Genomic DNA, 7,600 nt, shown 5'->3' on the forward strand with positions numbered 1-7,600 from the left:
ACATGTATCATTAACATACTAAAGACCTGTATCAGTAACATACTAAAGACCTGTATCAGTAACATAATAAAGACCTGTATCAGTAACATACTAAAGACCTGTATCAGTAACATACTAAAGACATGTATCAGTAACATACTAAAGACCTGTATCAGTAACATACTAAAGACATGTATCAGTAACATACTAAAGACCCATATCAGTAACATACTAAAGACATGTATCAGTAACATACTAAAGACCTGTATCAGTAACATACTAAAGACCTGTATCAGTAACATACTAACGACATGTATCAGTAACATACTAAATACCTGTATCAGTAACATACTAAAGACATATATCAGTAACATACTAAAGACCTGTATCAGTAACATACTAAAGACCTGTATCAGTAACATACTAAAGACCTGTATCAGTAACATACTAACGACATGTATCAGTAACATACTAAAGACCTGTATCAGTGACATACTAAAGACATGTATCAGTAACATACTAAAGACATGTATCAGTAACATACTAAAGACCTGTATCAGTAACATACTAAAGACCTGTATCAGTAACATACTAAAGACATGTATCAGTAACATACTAAAGACCTGTATCAGTAACATAATAAAGACCTGTATCAGTAACATACTAAAAGACATGTAGTAGTAACATACTAAAGACATGTATCAGTAACATACTAAAGACCTGTATCAGTAACATACTAAAGACCTGTATCAGTAACATAATAAAGACCTGTATCAGTAACATACTAAAGACATGTATCAGTAACATACTAAAGACCTGTATCAGTTACATACTAAAGACCTGTATCAGTTACATACTAAAGACCTGTATCAGTAACATACTAAAGACCTGTATCAGTAACATACTAAAGACATATATCAGTAACATACTAAAGACCTGTATCAGTAACATACTAAAGACCTGTATCAGTAACATAATAAAGACCTGTATCAGTAACATACTAAAGACCTGTATCAGTAACATACTAAAGACATGTATCAGTAACATACTAAAGACATGTATCAGTAACATACTAAAGACCTGTATCAGTTACATACTAAAGACCTGTATCAGTTACATACTAAAGACCTGTATCAGTAACATACTAAAGACCTGTATCAGTAACATACTAAAGACATATATCAGTAACATACTAAAGACCTGTATCAGTAACATACTAAAGACCTGTATCAGTAACATAATAAAGACCTGTATCAGTAACATACTAAAGACCTGTATCAGTAACATACTAAAGACCTGTATCAGTAACATAATAAAGACCTGTATCAGTAACATACTAAAGACCTGTATCAGTAACATACTAAAGACCTGTATCAGTAACATACTAAAGACCTGTATCAGTAACATACTAAAGACATGTATCAGTAACATACTAAAGACATGTATCAGTAACATACTAAAGACATGTAATTCCCTCTGGACATGTCTTCAGAATATATCTAAGGAGAAGTAAGGAGTCTTGGTTTGTCTTCTGCCGAAGTCGTTGCCTCTCCTTGTTCGGGCGGTGCTCGGCGTCACCGGCCTTCTTGTCATCATTGATCCATTTTTCATTTTCCATTGGTTTTGTCTTGTCTTCCCACACACCTGGTTTCAATCCCATCAATTACCTGTTGTGTATTTAACCCTCTGTTTCCCCTCATGTCTTTGTCAGAGATTGTTTTATGTCAGTGGTTGTATAGGTGGTTGTATAGGTGGTTGTATAGGTGGTTGTATAGGTGGTTGTATAGGTGGTTGTACAGGTGTTTGTATAGGTGGTTGTATAGGTGGTTGTATAGGTGGTTGTATAGGTGGTTGTATAGGTGGTTGTATAGGCGGCTGTATAGGCGGTTGTATAGGCGGTTGTATAGGCGGTTGTATAGGCGTTTGTATAGGCGGTTGTATAGGCGGTTGTATAGGCGGTTGTATAGGCGGTTGTATAGGTGGTTGTATAGGTGGTTGTACAGGTGTTTGTATAGGTGGTTGTATAGGTGGTTGTATAGGTGGTTGTATAGGTGGTTGTATAGGTGGTTGTATAGGTGGTTGTATAGGTGGTTGTATAGGCGGTTGTATAGGCGGTTGTATAGGTGGTTGTATAGGTGGTTGTATAGGTGGTTATATAGGTGGTTGTACAGGTGTTTGTATAGGTGGTTGTATAGGTGGTTGTATAGGTGGTTGTATAGGTGGTTGTATAGGTGGTTGTCATGTATCAGTAACATACTAAAGACATGTAATTCCCTCTGGACATGTCTTCAGAATATATCTAAGGAGAAGTAAGGAGTCTTGGTTTGTCTTCTGCCGAAGTCGTTGCCTCTCCTTGTTCGGGCGGTGCTCGGCGTCACCGGCCTTCTTGTCATCATTGATCCATTTTTCATTTTCCATTGGTTTTGTCTTGTCTTCCCACACACTGGTTTCAATCCCATCAATTACCTGTTGTGTATTTAACCCTCTGTTTCCCCTCATGTCTTTGTCAGAGATTGTTTTATGTCAGTGGTTGTATAGGTGGTTGTATAGGTGGTTGTATAGGTGGTTGTATAGGTGGTTGTATAGGTGGTTGTATAGGTGGTTGTACAGGTGTTTGTATAGGTGGTTGTATAGGTGGTTGTATAGGTGGTTGTATAGGTGGTTGTATAGGTGGTTGTATAGGCGGTTGTATAGGCGGTTGTATAGGCGGTTGTATAGGCGGTTGTATAGGCGGTTGTATAGGCGTTTGTATAGGCGGTTGTATAGGCGGTTGTATAGGCGGTTGTATAGGTGGTTGTATAGGCGTTTGTATAGGTGGTTGTATAGGTGGTTGTATAGGTGTTTGTATAGGTGGTTGTATAGGTGGTTGTATAGGTGGTTGTATAGGTGGTTGTATAGGCGGTTGTATAGGCGGTTGTATAGGTGGTTGTATAGGTGGTTGTATAGGTGGTTATATAGGTGGTTGTACAGGTGTTTGTATAGGTGGTTGTATAGGTGGTTGTATAGGTGGTTGTATAGGTGGTTGTATAGGTGGTTGTATAGGTGGTTGTCATGTATCAGTAACATACTAAAGACATGTAATTATCTGGACATGTCTTCAGAATATATTTAAGGAGTCTTGGTTTGTCTTCTGAGCAAGTCGTTGCCTCTCCTTGTTCGGACATATGCTTCACCGGCCTTCTTGTCATCATTGATCCATTTTTCATTTTCCATTGGTTTTGTCTTGTCTTCCCACACACCTGGTTTCAATCCCATCAATTACCTGTTGTGTATTTAACCCTCTGTTTCCCCTCATGTCTTTGTCAGAGATTGTTTTATGTCAGTGGTTGTATAGGTGGTTGTATAGGTGGTTGTATAGGTGGTTGTATAGGTTGTTGTATAGGTGGTTGTATAGGTGGTTGTACAGGTGTTTGTATAGGTGAGTATAAATAGGTGGTTGTATAGGTGGTTGTATAGGTGGTTGTTTAGGCGGTTGTATGGCGGTTGTATAGGCGGTTGTATAGGCGGTTGTATAGGCGTTTGTATAGGCGGTTGTAAGGCGGTTGTATAGGCGGTTGTATAGGTGGTTGTATAGGTGGTTGTATAGGTGGTTGTACAGGTGTTTGTATAGGTTTGTAAAGGTGGTTGTATAGTTTGTATAGGTGGTTGTATAGGTGGTTGTATAGGCGGTTGTAAAGTGGTTAAAAGGTGGTTCAAATGTGGTTGTATAGGTGGTTAATATGATTGTACAGGTGTTTGTATAGGTGGTATAGGTGGTTGTATAAAGGTGGTTGTATAGGTGCGCAAATGTTTATTATGTATGTACATTTAGTGTTTGGAGCATTGTTTAGTGGACATATATTAAAAGGACTCCATTACACTGTTTTTCTCCTAGCCTGACTTCCCTGCCACCGATACACACGACTCTGACAGTGAGAGCTGGTTAGGATCTCTGACCACAAGGCCAATGAGTTGGTTGCAAGGTGAATGCAGATGCTTCTGAAACTGAGAAAAAAATGTGGAGGAGTCTTGACTTTCAGAAATGGCAGTTAATGTCAAGTCCACTGAATTTGGACTACCAAATGTCAAAACGCCTATTTTAAACTCACGTCACAATCTCTTCAAAGTAAGTTAGTAAATAAAGTCCAGTTTGTAATCATTGATGTTTGCCCATTATAAAGTGGTTAAAATTCATTCAAATGTAGATGAAGGTAATATGATAAACTAAAGAAAATATACGTTTTAATAAAGTTTTAGAAATTGTTATGTTTACTTTTGAAAATAAATATTTAAATGGATGTAAAAATGTAATTTTAGCCTTAAAGTGTAAAACGTAGGATCACACGGAGAGAAAAAGCATTTTGGGAAAAATGTAAATCTGTCACTTTCAATGTAACACCCTGCCCAGACATAGCACAGGCATTGGGCGTTCTGGAAATATGGACAACATTTACATCTCCTGTTCATACCAATCAATAAACTCCTCAGTCAGTCAGTCAGCAGCAAGGTTGAAGGAAAACAGTCAGTCAGTAGCTAGCTAGCTAGGTTGAAGGAAAACAGTCAGTCAGTAGCTAGCTAGCTAGGTTGAAAGAAAACCAATCAGTCAGTCAGTAGCTAGCTAGCTAGGTTGAAGGAAAACGGTCAGTCAGTCAGTAGCTAGCTAGCTAGGTTGAAAGAAAACAGTCAGTCAGTCAGCAGCTAGGTAGGTTGAAGGAAAACAGTCAGTCAGTCAGTAGCTAGCTAGAAACAGTCAGTCAGTAGCTAGCTAGGTTGAAGAAAAACAGTTAGTCAGCAGCTAGGTAAGTTGAAGAAAAACAGTCAGTCAGTAGCTAGCTAGCTAGTTTGAAGGAAAACAGTCAGTCAGTCAGTAGCTAGCTAGCTAGGTTGAAAGTAAACAGTCAGTCAGTCAGCAGCTAGGTAGGTTGAAGGAAAACAGTCAGTCAGTCAGTAGCTAGCTAGCTAGGTTGAAGGAAAACAGTCAGTCAGTCAGCAGCAAGGTTGAAGGAAAACAGTCAGTCAGTAGCTAGCTAGCTAGGTTGAAGGAAAACAGTCAGTCAGTCAGTAGCTAGCTAGATAGGTTGAAGGAAAACAGTCAGTCAGTAGCTAGCTAGCTAGGTTGAAAGAAAACAGTCAGTCAGTCAGCAGCTAGGTAGGTTGAAGGAAAACAGTCAGTCAGTAGCTAGGTAGGTTGAAGTAAAAAAAAACAGTTGGTTTCCTTCCAGGTTGTTGTGTGTGAGGGGGAACTCCATTGTGAGTCCAAAATGGCACCCTATTCCCTGTAAAGGCCAGGGTCCTGGTCAAAAGTAGTGCACACTATAGGGAATAGGGCTCTGGTCAAAAGTAGTGCACACTATAGGGAATTAGGGTGCCATTTGGGACGTATCCCATTTCCCCAGCCATGTGGCAGGCAGCAATTCCACCTATTTCCTATAACACTCAAAACATAAACTACAGTGAATAAATAGACTGAGTTATAGGTAGGACAAAATGGGCGCCCCTGTTTTGGCTGAGCCCACAGTGTCTGGGTGCAATAAACCGCACGTTTGTGAGTTTTTCCTCGAAGTCTGAATGTTTTTCCAAGAGCAGAAATATTTCCATGCTGCTGAGACGTTCTCCTGGAATACTCACATAGATGCTGTTCTCTCTCTCTCTCTCTCTCTCTCTATTTCCCTCCCTCCCTCTCTCTCTCTCCCTCCCTCCCTCCCTCCCTCCCTCCCTCTCTCTCTCTCTCTCTCTCTCTCTCTCTCTCTCTCTCTCTCTCTCTCTCTCCCTCCCTCCCTCCCTCCCTCCCTCCCTCCCTCCCTCCCTCCCTCCCTCTCTCTCTCTTCCTCTCTCTCTCTCTCTCTCTCTCTCTCTCTCTCTCAATTCAATTCAATTCAATTCAAGGGCTTTATTGGCATGGGAAACATGTGTTAACATTGCCAAAGCAAGTGAGGTAGACAACATACAAAGTGAATATAGAAAGTGAAAAACAACAAAAATGAACAGTAAACATTACACATATGACATTACAAATGTCATATTATATATATATATATACAATGTACAAATAGTTAAAGGACACAAGATAAAATGAATAAGCATAAATATGGGTTGTATTTACAATGGTGTTTGTTCTTCACTGGTTGCCCTTTTCTCGTGGCAACAGGTCACAAATCTTGCTGCTGTGATGGCACACTGTGGAATTTCACCCAAAAGATATGGGAGTTTTTCAAAATTGGATTTGTTTTCGAATTCTTTGTGGATCTGTGTAATCTGGGGGAAATATGTCTCTCTAATATGGTCATACATTGGGCAGGAGGTTAGGAAGTGCAGCTCAGTTTCCACCTAATTTTGTGGGCAGTGAGCACATAGCCTGTCTTCTCTTGAGAGCCATGTCTGCCTACGGCGGCCTTTCTCAATAGCAAGGCTATGCTCACTGAGTCTGTACATAGTCAAAGCTTTCCTTAATTTTGGGTCAGTCACAGTGGTCAGGTATTCTGCCGCTGTGTACTCTCTGTGTAGGCCAAATAGCATTCTAGTTTGCTCTGTTTTTTTGTTAATTCTTTCCAATGTGTTAAGTAATTATCTTTTTGTTTTCTCATGATTTGGTTGGATCTAATTGTGCTGTTGTCCTGGGGCTCTGTAGGGTGTGTTTGTGTTTGTGAACAGAGCCCCAGGACCAGCTTGCTTAGGGGACTCTTCTCCAGGTTCATCTCTCTGTAGGTGATGGCTTTGTTATGGAAGGTTTGTGAATCGCTTCCTTTTAGGTGGTTGTAGAATTTAACGGCTCTTTTCTGGATTTTGATAATTAGTGGGTATCGGCCTAATTCTGCTCTGCATGCATTATTTGGTGTTTTACGTTGTACACAGAGGTTATTTTTGCAGAATTCTGCGTGCAGAGTCTCAATTTGGTGTTTGTCCCATTTTGTGAAGTCTTGGTTGGTGAGCAGACCCCAGACCTCACAACCATAAAGGGCAATAGGCTCTATGACGGATTCAAGTATTTTTAGCCAAATCCTAATTGGTATGTTGAAATTTATGTTTCTTTTGATGGCATAGAATGCCCTTCTTGCCTTGTCTCTCAGATCGTTCACAGCTTTGTGGAAGTTACCTGTGGCGCTGATGTTTAGGCCAAGGTATGTATAGTTTTTTGTGTGCTCTAGGGCAACAGTGTCTAGATGGAATTTGTATTTGTGGTCCTGGTGACTGGACCTTTTTTGGAACACCATTATTTTGGTCTTACTGAGATTTACTGTCAGGGCCCAGGTCTGACAGAATCTGTGCATAAGATCTAGGTGCTGCTGTAGGCCCTCCTTGGTTGGGGATAGAAGCACCAGATCATCAGCAAACAGCAGACATTTGACTTCGGATTCTAGCAGGGGAGGCCGGGTGCTGCAGACTTTTCTAGTGCCCGCGCCAATTCGTTGATATATATGTTGAAGAGGGTGGGGCTTAAGCTGCATCCCTGTCTAACCCCACGACCCTGTGTGAAGAAATGTGTGTTTTTTGCCAATTTTAACCGCACACTTGTTGTTTGTGTACATGGATTTTATAATGTCGTATGTTTTACCCCCAACACCACTTTCCATCAGTTTGTATAGCAGACCCTCATGCCAGATTGAGTCAAGGCTTTTTTTTAAATCAACAAAGCATGAGAAGA

This window comes from Oncorhynchus nerka, unplaced genomic scaffold (genome assembly GCF_034236695.1).
Source record: "Oncorhynchus nerka isolate Pitt River unplaced genomic scaffold, Oner_Uvic_2.0 unplaced_scaffold_2200, whole genome shotgun sequence".
In the NCBI taxonomy this organism is placed as follows: domain Eukaryota; kingdom Metazoa; phylum Chordata; class Actinopteri; order Salmoniformes; family Salmonidae; genus Oncorhynchus; species Oncorhynchus nerka.